Source organism: Drosophila hydei, unplaced genomic scaffold, assembly GCF_003285905.1.
Source record: "Drosophila hydei strain 15085-1641.00,03,60 unplaced genomic scaffold, DhydRS2 tig00000001-arrow-pilon, whole genome shotgun sequence".
In the NCBI taxonomy this organism is placed as follows: Eukaryota; Metazoa; Arthropoda; class Insecta; order Diptera; family Drosophilidae; genus Drosophila; species Drosophila hydei.
In genome coordinates, this window is record NW_022045643.1 from 12,985,522 (window position 1) to 13,002,596 (window position 17,075).

Below are 17,075 nucleotides of genomic sequence, written 5' to 3' on the forward strand. Positions count from 1 at the left end.
CGGAACCGAACCTGAAAATGAACCAGTTTCTCTCTATGACGCCCAAGTTGCGAATTCAAATAATTCAAAGCGATTTCTTTGTAGTTTACTGTCAATTTCGACTGTATAAAATATAAAAAAAATAAATTAATATATAGTAAACTGTTTTTGAGTATACTTTGAGAACAATTTGTTTGTCTCATACGCCACTTGAAGTTATTAGTGATGAAATTATTAGTCTCTGGAAACCTTCTGCTAGCTCTGGTATTAACTTAGTCGAAATAAAGTTTAAATATAAACTTTTAACTGATAGAATAACAAAACCACTTCAAGTCGAATATTATGTATAATGTTTGACTAACGTTTCTGAATGTTTAATCAAAAATTGCTCTAGAAAAATGCTGCTTTAACTTTTTATATTTTAGTCAGATTGATTCTCATAAATGTCTACAGATCATGTAGGTATTATATATGTATAAACAAATTGAAATTTCATGGCGGTTTGTAATGGTTACTTAATATTTGAAAAAAAGAACTGTATTAAATTCAATACTTTTTAAGGATATTTCCAATGCTGAAAATATATTTATATAAATACTTTTACATAATTTCTTATGCTAAAAGGTAAAGTCGAAAAAATGTTCTCCTATGAATTAAAGTGGAATTATTCAATTTTAAATGGTGATTGTTCAACAGATCAGAAAAATGTTTTAATTCTCAGATATGCATTCAGTAGAAGTTGCAATATTCATAGCTTTGCATTTAAAGTTGCGGCTTTTTCTACTCTTGTGGTACATAAAAATGCATTGGATTTGTACTCTGCTGGTTCGGTGCTCAGGACACTATAAAAAAGCGCCTAAAAGCTTTTGGCGTATTCCATAGCCATAACCCCTTCATTGTAGTGCAGAGGAGAACAAAGCAGTGTCTCAAGTGGCGAGGGTAAGGTACAAAAATTGCGATAACAACAACAACAACAACAACAACAACAGCAGCAGCAGCAGCAGCAGCAGCAATAGCGAAATGCGATATAAAAGTACAGTAGAGCTACACACAATCAAAAACACACACATACACACAGTCAGACGAACGAGTATGCGAAATGAAAGTGAACGAGCGCACAAGGATAATGGCGGATAGCGGTGCGGGTAATGAGTGTGCATAATGCATATGCAGCAGGAGCAGCAGCCATTCCCATTGAACGTGGCGAATGCCGCGAATGGATTCAATCTGCCTCGCTTTGCATATATGCACATACAAATACAAATATAAATACGAATACAAGTGCGCATACATATGTATTTATGTGCACTCGTACTACGGACAGATTTTTAAAACAAAAGCCGACTGCTAACCCGCCAAAAGCAGCAGCCAGCATCAGCGAGCGGCAACAACAGCAAAAAAGCATTACAAATAAAAATGCAAAGTCGCCAAATAGCAGTAGCAGCAGCAGCAGAGGCCGCCGCAGCAGCAGCAACCACAAATCCCTTTCATCAGCTCAAAGACTGAGACGAAGGGGAAAGTCGGCGGCGAACCCTTTCCAGCTGCTTTTCAAGTCTCAGCCAAATTACAAGAAATCCTTTCGTGCGCGTGAATGCTTTGGAAAAATATAAAAAAAAAAAAAAAAAAAAAAAAATGAAATGGAAATCAAAAAAGAAAAAGAAATGGAACGAAAACGTAGCAAAAGCCGGGCAAAGAAATACGGAAAAGGAAATAATTTGACCATTTGCAGCAAATGCACAAAAACAGCCGGCAAATGACAACAAAAGGCAGTCAGCCACATTGCCACAAGGGAACTCGCTCCGTTGAGGGGAAGAGCCGAAAAGGGGGGCTTGAGCGTGTCATGTCATGTGTGGGCAGCTTTTGGGTCGCCTGAGCATTGCATTGCAAGAATTTCTACGCTGCCAATGCAAATGAGGACGCGCCACTTGTTGGCCACGACTTTTTATCATTGACAATCGGGCAAAGGCTCTTGCTCTTGCTCTTGCTCTTGGCCTAGCTCTGACTCTGACTCTGGCTGAGGCGCAGGCTCTGGCCACGTCCGGCATTTACTGATGGTCAGCAACGATGGCCAAGTTCATGGCCCTGACGTGACCACGCCACGGCATGCCATGCCAAATGACCAAGCCATCTTGGCCTGCCTGCTAGCTGATGATGATGACGATGATGATGATGATGCCACTTGGCAGATAGGCCAACTCGGCGAGCATCGCCGCATTTTTCTGCGCCTACTTTGGCACACAACTATTTGCGGTGAATTTTCTTGAGAAATGTTTTCTGCTAATGCGGCTGGCCTCTGTTGCGTGCGGTTGTGCCACAGCAGCGGCCAGCTGATTATGTCCAAGTACTCAAATTCACAGTCAATGCCTAAGGATGTTCGCTTGAATCACATGTAAATTAGCGAGCTAATTACAACAGAGTCACACACACACACTCACACACAAACTCATCACTCAAAACATAATAAAGCCAAACAGAACAGAACATTCATATGGATGTGTGTGTGCTGATCGAGGCGATAAATGCGGCACATCGCATTATAATTACTGTTCATTGTGTGTATTTCATATTCGGAACACTCATTTTTTTGTGGCTGAGCAAAATTAGCTGGAAATCAGTCAGCATGAAGCGCCCCACACACACCCATGTGTTTGCACGGGAAGAAAATCAGCGCTTGGAACTAATTTGTTTTTGATGCGACTCTTAAAATAATACAGAAATAAATATGACTTAGATTTGAGCTCCGAGCCGAGATGAATTATTGCCATAACAGTACCAACAGCCAGCCAACAGCCAACAACAGAATCAATTCCGTTGACCTTGAGGCCTCACTAAGCGGGCTTAAGGTTTCGGTAGCCGTAACCGAGGCGCCGCTTCATAAACATAATTAAAAATTTAATTTGATACTTTAGCCACTGCTAGAGATTTATTATGTTAAGTTATATCTTTAAACAGTAGACTTAAATTGCAATTAAACGCGATGCGATCATTTATCAAACGTTGCGGAATTTCTTCTCACTGGGCTACATACTTAATGAATGGTTTCATACATTTATTAACATTTTTTCAAAAGCTACTCTATGTATAATTTAAGACTCAGGTCTGAAGTGTTAACTTCTTATATTTCTTAACTGTTTAAGTTAAGCATTATTGTTCAAAATTAGGCTTATAGAGCAAATTAAAAGCAGTAGAGCACTTAGGAATCTTAAATTTAAATTTAAATAAAATCAACTTAATTTAATAATTTAATTTTACAAAATAAATTACTTAATAATAATAAATTATTCAAAAAGATGATTATATTGTTGTTATGGATATCTGGCTTCATAGTCTCAACTGTTTAGAACATTTCTTTATAAATAGTTATTCTTAAAGAATTTGTTTAGTTAAAGAAATATTTCTCTATCTGAGCTTTAGCCAAATTAAACAGTTTGAGCTGTTAACAGAGTATTTCATAGTCAATCGTACTCGACTGCATTGTTATTAATATTTATGTTTTTTAAAAATATGTTGCGTGTAGTCTGTGGCTGTTCGTCTTACAATTTCTCAGAGTTTTTTCAATTGTCATCCCATTTGTGTCTTTATTTGGTGGCTTTTGATGTCAAAGTCAAACCATTGTCAAATTTGCTTTGATATCACTGCTGTACTACCCCTCAGGCAATGAGACATCGAGATCTAACCCCGACCCTCGCCAACACTTCCAATCAAATGCCAACAACACAAATAAAATGCTCCCGAAAAAAGAAAAAAAAAATCAATGCGACAACCCATGCTGTGTGGGTGTCAAGAAAAGTGAAAGTGCCCCTGGATCTGTACAAAGCCACCCCCGAAAGGGAAAAAACAACACACCCCACATACGAACGACATACATGATATGCTCATCTCATTCTCCGTCTCTCTCTATCTCTGTCACTCTATCTTATTCTCAATCTATAATCATGTGTGTGCCTCAGTTGTGCGGCTTTCTGCCTTTGATATTTAAGCATTTCCGCCATCTTGAAGATGGATTGGGGCAAAGGGGGTGCTTTTAGCCACATACAAGCTTTATAAGAGAGTGCGTTAAAAAGGAAAACTACGCCACTTCAAAACGAACCGTTTTTCGTATGAAATGGCAAATCGGGTTTGGCCGGCTCAGTTAGTTTGGGCCAGACTTCAAAGCGGGTTTTACATTTCGCCAATATTCTCGCGCTTTTGCGGCTTCCCTCAGCGGCGTTCTTTTGACTTCTTTCAACTTCTCCCACTGTGGCCATTGACTTGGGCGTCAGTCGGACGCTACTAAATGGACTTATTTCAGTTATGACTTTGAACAGTGAAAGTATTACCCTGGAATTTCGCGTGTTGAGTTGACATTTGCCGGACACACACATCTGAGGGCGGCTACCTTTTTATGTGAGCTGTTATTTCGGAAAATACCTTATTAAAGATTATTTTTTTTGGTAATTCCCTTGAAGGCGCGGCAACGTTCATAACGTGCTGATAAGTATAATGTGCCACAAATATATACTTAGCTGCTTTAACTTCACGTAAATATGAAACGTTCTACTCAGGATATGTCGTACGTTATTGTAGTAAAATATCAGTGAGTGTATAGAAGTTCAAATCTTCCCTCTTCGTAGATGCAAAATATAATTAATTTATCATTTATATCTACTTTTCGTTCATTATACATATTGAAAGATCTGTGTGAAGCTTCTTTAGGCTTTATTTGGCTTTTATTCTGAGCTAACTTTTTGTTAATTCCTCTTTGACGGCCTTTAATTGTTTGTCGTTGTGTGCTCTGGGTCTGGACTGAGACGCTTGTCTGACACGTCTCAACGGTCTTGCCCACTGCGAGTGTGTATATTTCTAATGTATGTCACGTGACAAAATTGTATAATTTCCAAACAGGCAGCGGACCGCACGTCGCCCATTGTGACATTTCCGGTTAATTTGGCGCCAGCTTAGACGGGCCTCTTGGCCATTGACCGGGAAAGGGACAGGGAGAGGGACAAGGACCGGGACTGGGACTGGGACTGGGACAGGGACTGGGACACAGAGTGCAGTTGACCAGTTGGGATCGGCGGCAGTGTTTCTCAGGCTAAGGCTACCTCTGTTGGTGCCACACATTTTTGACACTTGGCCAAGCAAATCACAAGCAAAATAAAAAACAACTTAGACCTTTCCCTTTTGCTGGTGGTGCTGCAAAATGCAATTACCTTTCCCTCTAGCTGGCCGTAAAGTAACTCGACAAAGTCGTAACTTACTTTTCCTTTCATTTTGTGCCCACAAGCGAGCACAGCAAACGCAAAGATCAATGCCAGTCGCAGTCAGTTGGTCGGATAGCCAGAAATTAGTAAGTGCAACTAAGCAACCAGGGCGCCCACTCACAAGCCACTCACCTGGCGCTGCTGCTTGTTGGAGGTGATGGCTGTTGTAGTAGTGGTAGTGGTATTGGTGGTGCTGCTGGTGGTGGTGCTTGCGGTATTAGTAGTGGGGCAAGCTGCCCCTCTCTCTCTCGCTCGTTCGCTCTCCCACTGAGCCGCAAGAGCAGCAGCTATGCCATGAGTAACTGACATTAATTCAAATTGTTAATTCATGCCTGTCACGCTTTGGTACAGCGGTGTCCCCACAACATTTCCTATAGACTCGACTGCGGTTCGCTCTCTGTGTGTGGTGATTGTGTTGACGGCTACAGCTTGTTGTTACTGTCGCTCTTGTTGTTGTTTTTTGTAGTTTGTTGTTTGTTATTGTTGCTTTTGCTATTGCTGTTGCTGTTGCTGTTGTTGCTAATCCAGATCAGTGACCAGTTCCACTTAGTAGGTACAATTCAATGGGGCAGCACTGCCGACCCTCTACGAAACTGGCCCCCTAAGTCAATAAGAAGTTAATTAAATTATGCGACTTCAACTTAATTACAAGCCATGGCTCGCTTCCACTTCCTCCCTGCTCGCCCCCACGCATTGCGTTCTCAATTGGAAAATTAAGCACATTCTTTTGGGGTTTCGTTTTCAGAGAGTTAACCGAGCGACCGACCGGCCGACCAGCTATGCGCTTTGCTTATCGACATGGTATCGGTATCGGTATCGCTATCGATTTCGCTTCGATTCGATTCGATTTGATTATATTCGCTCCGATTCGAGACAAGTACAAAATGAAAGTTGTTTTTAGAAGTTGTTTCTCGTTTATTATTCTTACAACAACAATCAAATCGCAAGTGCTACGACTTTTGTTGTAACGCAGCGTTATTTTGGCAGCTGCTTGTGCGAGACGCCATGTATCCACTATGATAGCCCACAGATTACTATAGAAACCAAAAATATCTGCTAATATACTTGCATATATTCGTATACTTATTTATTCGCTTCCATTTGCTGCCAAACAATATATATATATATGCGCGGTTTGACTTTTTTAATAACATTTTAAATGCCACGGCATTTATTACCATATTCTGCTAGTCATGTTTTTCTTTTATAACTTTATAAAGCGCGCGAAAAAATCCATTTATCCGTGCACACATAACACAGAATACATGTAGATAGATATGCAACTGTGTGTCTAAACAGATTTTATAATTGCAACGTTTAGATCCAACAACAACAGCAGCCGTAAGTGCCAAATGAGTCAAGTCTGTGATGGCATTTATGTGCATATGTTTATTTATATGTCAGCAAAATATATTCGATAATATTTTATTTATAGTTTAATTGAAAATCCAAATTTATTACAGTAAAAGGTAAATAATTTCAATAAAAACAAGTTTATGTAGCTAGTAAAAAAGGCCGAAGATAATAATTCAAATGAACTGACTTTCTAAATTAAAAGTTATAGTGAAGCTTTTAACCTTTAAGCGAATACAGACAGACAATTGATTAGCTCGACCTGCATGCCCCTATTTGATGCCATAGCTGATTAGTTATTCACCGGAAATAAGTTGACTGAGTCTATACTATGTCGCCAAGAAGGTGGTCGAATAAGATTTTTTGTGCAAATTTGAAACACAAAACAACTACTTCATTACGTACAACATCTGACTTAATTTGGACGTTGTATAAAAACTTAAAACAGCCTCAGTCAATTCAGTTTGTCGTGTAATCTACAATGTTATTTATCCTGTCCAACTTGTTCTCCTTTGACGCTGTAATATCAATCTATGGTAATAATTCCATTCAACCCTGTGTTTTTTACAGCCTCAACACAATTTTTTTTTGCTTCTTTTTATACGTGTTCTAGAAGTGAAATGGGCATATTGGGATTCCCATTGCTGTTTATCCGTCTGTCCATAAGAATGGGAACCATTCCTTCGATGTTGAAGCCAGAGACTATAAAAGTATGGATCTTATACTCGTGTAGACAACCGAAAACCAACCACTTGGAGCCGCTAGAAATTAGCTAAATCTTCCGCTGTGTTTGAGCTACCAAATTTGGAACGTCCAGTACGGGCGTGACGCTGCGTCAATGTCTGTTTTGGGGTTTGTACAAATTCTTTTGCAGCTTAAAAGGTATTAGTATTAGAGATTTGAAATTTGGAAGCGAAAAAGCAGCCTTGGAACTTCAGCTTCTGAACGCAATATTTAGGATACAGTGGAAAGAACTACAGTACACATTTATTGATTTAAATATAAATAAATAAATAAGTTTATATGTATATCGAAACATACTGAGACGTGACAAGTAGGTAAAAGCTAATTAATATATTATAATGTTGATTTTGTTTATTTTGCGATGCAGCTAACTGTTTTTGAACAAGCATTGCGCAGTCGGCAGGGCCCTTTCACAACATTTTTACTTGTTTTGTTTGCCCTTTTTGCTAATTAGCAACAAAGCCCAGCCCCCAAGCCAAGCAGCAGCAGCAGCAGCAGCATCATTGCAATCACTCAAGAACCTGCACGCTACTTGATAATGAGTATGAAGACGAGGCAGAAGGCTGCAGCAGAGAACAAAAAACAACTGGGTATAAAAAAGAGAAGGGCAAAGAAAAACACTTCAACCAATAAATGCAACGCTTTGCCCTGCAACCCAAATGAAGTGTAAGCCAAAGTAATACAAAACGAAAAAAAAAAAGAAATTGCATATTTTTAACTCGAACCCAAAGTGCAAAAATGTGCGCACACAAAAAGGATAACCAGGCTGCAGCTCCCAATTGCTGCCTGTTGCCAGCCTCTGGATGATGATGACGCAGCTCGCAGCGCTCAGCTTCTGCCTGAGTGAGGCACAAGTACAGCAGGCAGCACTTGAAAATGAATTTATGCTTCATGCATGATACATCATCATCATCAGCAGCAGCAGCAGCAGCAGCTCCAACGCCAGCACTAGCAGCATCCCCACTGCATTTTGGTAATGGAATTGTATGGGGCGCTTGAATGGCTGCCAGCAAGCACGCATGACGCCAGCTCAGCTAAGAGTCTCCTTGCCGTTGCCCCAGCCTCTGCCAAGCGGCATTGTCGTCATGAGTGTCGTGATATCCCAGGCAGAGTCACAGTCACAGGCTCAGGTTGGGGCACTTGCAGCATGTAATGCCTGGCCATAAGTGTTGCTACGTGCTCAAAAGCGTTTCATATTAATACGTCAGACAGCAATTGTTGATGGCATATTCCATGACTGCCGATGTTCTATGGCGACTGTGCAAGCAATCCAGTCATGTGATCCCTCCATTTAAGCGAGGGTAGAAAGTGACTTTAGCGTTAGTCTGAAATACCAAACACTTATACACTCGCACACACACGCACGCAGCAGCACGAACCGATGCGACAACATCTTGGCAGTGCATTCATATTCATTGCATATTCATATGACAGCTTGGCTTCCTCCTCTTCCTGCTCCTGCTACTGCTCCTGCTCTGCCTCCCATCTGCAGCAACTAAACCCTTCTCAATGCGCAGGCAACGTTCGCCAAGTTTGTTGACTTTTCATTTTGTTGGCTGGCTGGAAAATTCATTGCGCCTTGTTTACTTTTAGCGCTTGGCATGCTCAAAACAAAACGCTTTTCACTTGCTCGGCATCCATGGCGTATGAATAATTTAGTGAGTCATTAAAACGAACGATGCAGTCCCACAGCTGTGATTGTTATGACACTTTTCATTTCGTTCACTCAATGCTCCCAAAAACACATTGATATCATCCATCCTATACGAGCCCCAACCCAAGACAGCTGCCTATTTACTTAGTCGGACAAATATGAAAACTAACAACGTCCTTGTGCTTAACTCATTGACTCTTGCTTTTCAATGTGCTCTGAGTGATGTTAGTTGTACGTTTACTTTGTGCAGAATAACACTGTAAATTTCAATTTTAAAACGATTTGTGGTACACGATTCAATTTTCATGGTAAGTTGGCTTCAATTAATAACCTAAATAAATAAATTTCCAAACAATTTTAAGCAAGCTTTATTGTATAGAAAATTTAAAATATTTTAGTGAAGCTGTGAATCTATGCAAGAGACAGGAAATTTGTTAATACTTACAACAATGATCTTCTGTAGCTATAAAACTGAACAAGTCGCTATGTATATATAAATAAATATATATATATATATATATATATATATATATATATATATCTACTCCAAATTTGCAGAATTAATCGTTGCGTCATTCCCAATTTGCCATCAACATAGCGGCGATCAGTCGGAAACAGTAACTTAATTATGAATTTAGATTAATTGACTAAGCTTAAAATAATAATATGGCAGATACAGTTTAGCCATATTAGCTACGCTTAGCTGGTTTTTTTGTAATGAATATATTAAATAGATTGCTCAAAAGGTAATGAAATTGTAAATATTTCATAAATGATAAATATTAGATAATATTTAGTCAAGGAAGAAGAGCTAAACCTCGGTTTCCAGTCTGTCAATTTGTCTTACGTATTATACTTGAAAATGGAAATCAAGAGCATAAAAATTTTGGCTCAATTTATGCATCAGACTGAAGTAGTCTTGATGAGGAAAAACTTTTCTGTTGTCGATTTATGTCTGTCCATTTGCTTGTCTGTCCACCCATCTGTACGTATATGAATACGTCGATCTCGGAATGTGTAAGAGCTAGACATTTGATTTATTTCGAATTATTGATATCGTTTTCAGTTCCCATGAAATCTATTTAAACTTAAGCTCTTAAATCATATCGCTTACAACAATAAAACGAGAGTCTCAAAATTATATTCATACATTTTTTATTTATTTATTTTTTGGATACAAAATTCTTGAAATTTAATATCAATAGCCATAACAATATATATATTTTGCGAGGATCCTGAAGCAAGAAAATGTTGAATTAAATAGGTTTCCTTTCCGACTAAATATTTTTTCCGACTAAATTCATTTTACTTGCCTTAATTAAATAAGTAGACAATTAAAGTTGTATTCTCGACCATTATTAAATGTATTCTAAAAACACATTTTGACAACAAATTTCATGCAGTCTTATAAGCCGTCATGACCAAATAGCAACTCCCAGTTTCTTGGTAATATATTCTGGCAATACTTCACCTCGTCCTCACTGAGAACGTATCCATGTTAAGTCTGCACAAATTGGTGCCTGTGCCAGACGGAAGCCAAGCGAAGGTGTTGCTTTGTTAGAAAATTTCATTATTTTAGCTTAAGTCGCACAGGCACACACACACACACGCACACTGAGGAAGGCAATGTATGTGCTAGATATGTGTACACATGCCATTTATAGCCAGGGATTAAAAGTCAAATCCTTTTGTTTAAGTGCCAAAATTAATTTGCATTTGACATGCAATGGGCCAGGGCCAAAAGCATGTTGCCAGACACAGCCAGCCCCTTCCATCTGGTCTGGGCCGTAGCGCCTTGGGGGCGTTGTTGGCTTGAATGCAAAAACAGCCGAGTTGCAAAAATCTTTGGCCAGCCTCATAATGCAATTGAATGCAAAAATCTTACTAATCCGTTGATTGCGCTTAATTGAGTTGGCCATAAACGGGCAGGCGGAACGCGCAACGCGCAACGCTCAACGTTCACCAAGAGCCAAATATAATCAAATACCAATTTAAATTAACTCAACAACAATTTAAGCTAACACATAACAGCAATAGCAACAGCAACAACAACAACATGGAGCGCCTGAGCTATTGGCAGAAAATTAAATTAGTGCAAAAATGTAAACATGTTGTATGTTGTATGTGCTGAATGTGGACAACGAGGAAGGCGACTCGGACATGTAAATGACGCCCGGCACCAGCCTCGAAACATGTTGACTGCATGTAAAGTGGACTTCAGCCTAGATCAGACCAGTTGAGCCCAGAGCCAAGCCGGCCCAAGCCAGACTTAGATCCATCGAGCATCGAGCATCGAGCGGAGTCTCCAAGCCGGCGGCTTATTAATTTTGTTTCTCCCTTTTCTGTTTATATACAAAGCGCATGCACTCGACTGACTTTGGTTTCCCATTCCATGGCATGTCGTGGCATTTGAAGCTCTGGCCCATCGGCTGCTCTGGCGGTCATTCCCGAAAAAGTATCGCATTACAATTCAGTCTGGTAACATTGTTGGGCCTAAACTCATGTTAGTTCCATGGAATTATGATATTTTCTGCGTAATTTGAAACGTTTTTAATTGGCGCCTATGCCGCCCACTTCTACCTAACTCTAACCAGTTGCTTTCGCACTTTCTCTACCTCCCTCCCTCCCTCTCTCTCACTCTCTTCCTCTCACACACACTCTCGATCTCTCTCCCTCTTTCATTCTGGAGACTTGCTCAACATGCACGTAATTTGATGCTAAGCGAATTTGAAATTTTATACAAAAATGTGCGCCATAAGAAGCAGTTAATTTTTGGACTTACCTCTACGATAGGAAGAACAGAGAAGTCGTGCCTCAATGGGAAGAAAAGAGAAAACACAGACCAAAAAACTTGGCAGACAGGAAACTTAAGTTTTTTGTTACCTACACTATACTTGTGATATGGCCCTGCCGGCGAACGGCATTGCATATTTTTTGTTTACCCTTCGAACCGCATGGATTAGCTCTCAACCCAAGACCTCGGTAGGTGAGTGTAGGGTGGGCGTCGCATTCTTATCTCGACAAATTAATCAGCTTAATCCGTCGAAAACTAGCCAAGTTTTGCATGGGTGTAGCACATCCTCACTCCCAGGCAGTCGGGCTGAAGGCTGCCTTCATAGATAAGCGAAATGTTTGCAAGTTATTGTTGTTGAAATAGTCGCTGTTGTTATTATTGTTGTTGTTGTTGCAGCTAGACTACTGCTGTGTGCAACATGCAACGTTTAACGTTCACATGTTAGGTACCCAGGAACAATCGTCTTGGTTCTTCATATTCTTGTCCTGCCCCCGGGTCCTTAAAGTTGGCGTGTTTTGCCGGATTAATGCGCACTGCTTGAGGGTGTAATGCATATAATCTAATAAGCAGGTGAAATAGGTGAAATTGCCAACTGTATAGCTACGTTGAGGGGATCCCTAATGGCTAAAGTTTAAATTTGCATTAGCGGGCTGCATAAATAACAAACAAATCATAAGACCCATCAGTTATTGAATGAGCTTAAAGTAAACACGAGATCTTTATGTTTGATAAATGAAGGCACACAATAAAGAATATGCGGATTGGGGTGCGTCTTAACAGATCTTAACGGCACTATGTGATTATGTAATGGAGTCTCTTCTCGATTAGTATCCCAGGCAAATACCCGAATTTACAAACTTAAGACATAGCAGAAAGTTATTTGAAGAATAAGTTAACTGAGAACGTGAAAAAATAACCAAAATATTCAAATGAAAAATATACTTAAGTGCACATAAAACTACCAATTGCTAACACCTAAAATACATTTGGAAATTTTTATAAGTAAATCAAATTGTTATTTTACTTAAGCGAAGTAAAATCTATTGAAATCTATCAATTTTTATGAATTTAAAAAAATAGATCATTAAGACTTGATTTAAATTGAAATACTTTAAAATTAATATCTTTCTTCGTCCACTTAATGTATAGAAAAATGATGTAAGATGGGCTAATGAACGCTCCTATTGGATGATCATCGCGAAGAAAATATATTAATTTCTCTTTCCTTAGCTATTATAGAAACTTCTTGATTATGTGTATACTTAATATTTGTTTAAATTAAATAAATAACAGTTTTTAAATATATATTTTGTTTTCATAATACCGCTTCACACTTTCACCCGCAATTACTTGATTTTTTTAATGCATTCGAGTTAATTAAAATATTTATGTTTTATCATATTTTCATTGTTTAAAAGCCATTTATAGTTAAAGGTTTCATTGTGGTTTCAATTGAAAGCTTTTTAACAAATCAATTTTTAAGTAACCCCAACAAATTCGCGATCTCTTCCTGGCCTGCTTCTGGCAGTGGCATTGAAATGCTTTTCGGTTTGACAAACGCAATTGAACGAAATAAGAGCCCATTGGGTTTTGGGTATGGGTCCAGTGTAGCGGCTAGAGGGCTATTCAATTGTTACCGCAGTCCGTGTCCAGCTCATGCCACCATGCCCTAACCAATCGAGCGTACACATCAGCTTTGGCATCGGCATCGACATCGACATCGACATTGGGCATCGACTGATGGTCTGCAGGCAGACCGGTGGACCGATGGACTGCTGGACCGGCTGGGCAGACAAACATATTTGCGAAACTACTCAACATAATGGTCATGGAGTGCTATTCAGACCCACCAAACATGAGCCGCGGCACAGCCCGTCTGAGGGACTGGCGCAGCGGTGGCCATGACTAACAATAAACAAAACATTAAACTAATAGCGGAACATTGGGATGGGCTGACCAGCAGGATGTGCCTGATGTGTGGAGTGGGCAGCGCGACAACGGATTTCATTTTGAATACTACGCAAACTTTTTATGCCCACTTGTTTGTAATATTTTAAACAACTAACGGTTAGCAAGATACTCAGGCAAGCAAGCAGGCAGGCAGGCAGGCAGGCAGGCAGGCAGGCAGGCAGGCTGGCGAGCTGGCATATGGCATATGGCATATGGCGAACTAGCCACACATCGGACCATGGACAAGTGGACGGTGTGGACACGTCAACAGGAGCCGCCATCAGCCATGCTGTGGCTCATCAATGGAGGCAAATAAATAATGCAAACGGCAATTTGAGCCACAGCGCACAGGACGATGAAGCACACTGTGTGGGTCTTGGGGCGAGGGGAGCATAGGCCGAGGCCGTCTGACAGCCCACAGCTCACACATTTGCCTGCATCTTTTGAGTCAAAGGAATGTGTTTCATGAATTTTAAATTGCATACCAAATTGCAAAAAGATTGATATCCAATCTCACGCAAGGCGGCGAGCCTGCTTGCCAACCGCTCAGCTACAGACAGGTTGCTATTCCACTTGACAGTGGCTAGTGTCTGCTGTTGCTGTTACAGGTGGGAGGCTCTTCCCAGCCACAGCCACAGCCACAGTCACAGTTACAGCTTCAGCCACAGCTAGAGCCACTTGGCGACAACAAACATGCGACAACGCGGTTGCGTCCGCGTCTGGCCAGCCACTTTGATCATACGTGGCCAGACGTGGCAGGTCCCCATTGATTGGCGTTGGCTCGATAGCCTGCCGGCTTCCCGCAGGCTATTTGATGGCCGTCCCCACATCGGCCAGCCTGCCGTGCAGAAGCCTGTGCACACATTTAAAATGTATGCCTTCCGTTTGCGCATTTCAAGCATCGGAAATTGTGATTTGTGACTTAATGTATTTATATAAGTCAATGTGGCGGACAGAGAACGAGGAAGCAACCACCAAATGCTTTGTGGGGTTGTGTTGTCTGGTTGATGCTGCATGCAGTTAGTTGCTGTCCAGTCCTCCAACTGTCCAACTGTCCAACTGTCCAACGGTCCAGCTGTCGAACAGTCCAAGTGTCCAGCTGCTGTTGCAGTTATACAAACTAATTTCATATGTAAGTGGTGTAAATATAATTTTCTGGACGTGTCTGTCCGAGCCGTTGGACTGGATTGTGTGTGCCTGCCGTTGGCAATAATTTGTAAAGGTTTTTTTCCAAGCTTCGCCGTCTACTTCTTATTTATGCGGGGATTTTGAAGTGGACAAATGCCAATATGTTGCCGCTGATGAGATGTCGGTGGGAAAGCTCGGCCTGCAATGAGTTATTGTGACAGATAAAATTAACTTGGATGACATGTGTTCCAATTAAAGTGATGTAGGAATTAGGAGCGCTAGATTGGCTTAACGTTAACAATTACTCTCAATGCACTTTCACAACAGATTGTTGAACATTATATTAAAGTAGCTCATACTATTGACTGCACCTTGCGGAATTTTCTTCCATGAATATGAAAAATGTGTTTAGCTTCCTTTTGGGCTCAAACTTTATATGAGAGCAAGAGTTGGGAATTTCTAATGGAAGTTTTCATCGTCGCCTATTCAGGTTCATTAATTTCCAGTTGCGGGCGATTAGACTTCCTGTTCCCACGGGCGATAAATAAATAATGATGTCATAAGTTTTGACCGAGCAACAGGACTAGGTAATAGGACGTAGTTATAAAATAAAATCGAGCTTATGAATTCAAAGAGCATAGAAAATTTCACGCTTTTTAAGGAAGTTTTTCCTTAAGAAGAGCTGCCAATTAATGATGTGCTATCTTCCATATAAGCCAACTCATACTCTGGATTGGGACGCTTGCTTGAACACCGCTTGGCACTTGGCTAAGTGCGAGACGAACTCAAACTCAATATGCATAATTGTGTCTGCCAGGCATTACTAATTGATGTCCCGTTCTGGTCATGACCAAGCGGCAAACAAAGCGCAAATCAATCAGCTAACAAGCATCAATCAGCCAAAGTAGTCGACGTAACAAACAAACATCAGCAGCAGTAGCAGCAGCAACAGCAAAAACAACAACCTCAAGCCAAAAAAGTAAACATTATCGCTGAAATGAATCTCAAAGTGAGACTTGGACTTGGACTTGGCCCGGCTAGCATGTGTGGGCCATCATATTAATTATGTTTTTAATTTGCATAACTGTTAACACGCTCTATTAATTCCGGCTGTCGGATCGGTTAGCTGAGCCTTGGGGCAGGTAATGTGCCTCCGCCTCCGTCCATTCTCATGCCCAGGCGATAAGCACTGGCCGCCATTTACACAGCTTATTAACGTATTAACGCATCAAACACAAAAGTTAACAGCATTTGTCGTTGTTGCTGCCAAAGTTGGAAAAAGTTAAGCCAGCCGACCGAACAACCAACCGACCGGATGTGCAATGCCAAGGATGGTTAGGTGGGTGGCGGTGCCGGTGGCGGTGTAGTGCAGTGCGCACGCTTAAATGCACTTCACTTCCTATTATTGTAATTGCATTGTAATTGCAAAATAACGGGGCTGCGAGTCAAACAAGTAACACCACCCACCTTCCCGATATGCCTCTCGCGTTCCTCTTTCTCTTTCTCTTTCTCTTTCTCTAGCTACTACAGCCGCTCCTCATTGCCACAATATCCTCAGCAATTTGCTCAGGCGCTGTGTAATATACACATTTGCTTTATAATATATTATAATCATGATTATATATGCATTGCATGCCATCTGCCGCGCCATAAATCGCACCCGAGCAGCCAAAGCAACTCCCCCACTATCCGATTATTTCACAACGCGACTGTTCGGCTATTCGTATCTTGGCATGCATAATTCATTGCAGATCAATGGGCTGCGACTGCGACTGCGACTGCGACTGCTGCTGCGGCTGCAGCAACGGCTGCTGTCTGCCGGCTGGCCACACAAAATGCTTGGCAAATATGTTCAAGGCTGGGGGCCAAAATGCCACAACTAGCTACCAAGTTTGGTTGGACGCCGAGCATGCCGAGCATGATCCAGCTGAAACAAAAACGTGCCAAGAACTATGCAAAAATTATGGCTCATAGCGCACTTGAACGGAGCATGAGGATGTTCGATGCTGTGTGTACGCCCGCCCCCTCAATGCCCCAACGTCCCAACGCCCCGCTCGCTGCCATGGCATTTAGCCACACTAAAGAGGTTTCAATTACTGCCACCACAGCTACCGGCTGCCGGCTGCTGGCTGCCGAAGGCCCACTGCAACTATAAAGTCGGCCCAGCCAGCCATCAAAGCGCTGCTGTGCAAAAATTACTGTAATTCGCATCACTTAGAGTGCATATTAA

General features: G+C 41.0%; 1 long non-coding RNA gene across 1 annotated transcript; it reads right to left on the reverse strand.

Annotated features, from left to right (window-relative positions):
* Positions 1-14,953: 14,953 nt before the first annotated feature.
* Positions 14,954-15,294, reverse strand: LOC111597609. The gene is made up of 2 exons (XR_002751332.1): positions 15,217-15,294; positions 14,954-15,044 (listed from the first exon to the last, which is right to left on the reverse strand). It is a non-coding gene; the product is annotated as an uncharacterized LOC111597609 (long non-coding RNA).
* Positions 15,295-17,075: the final 1,781 nt, after the last annotated feature.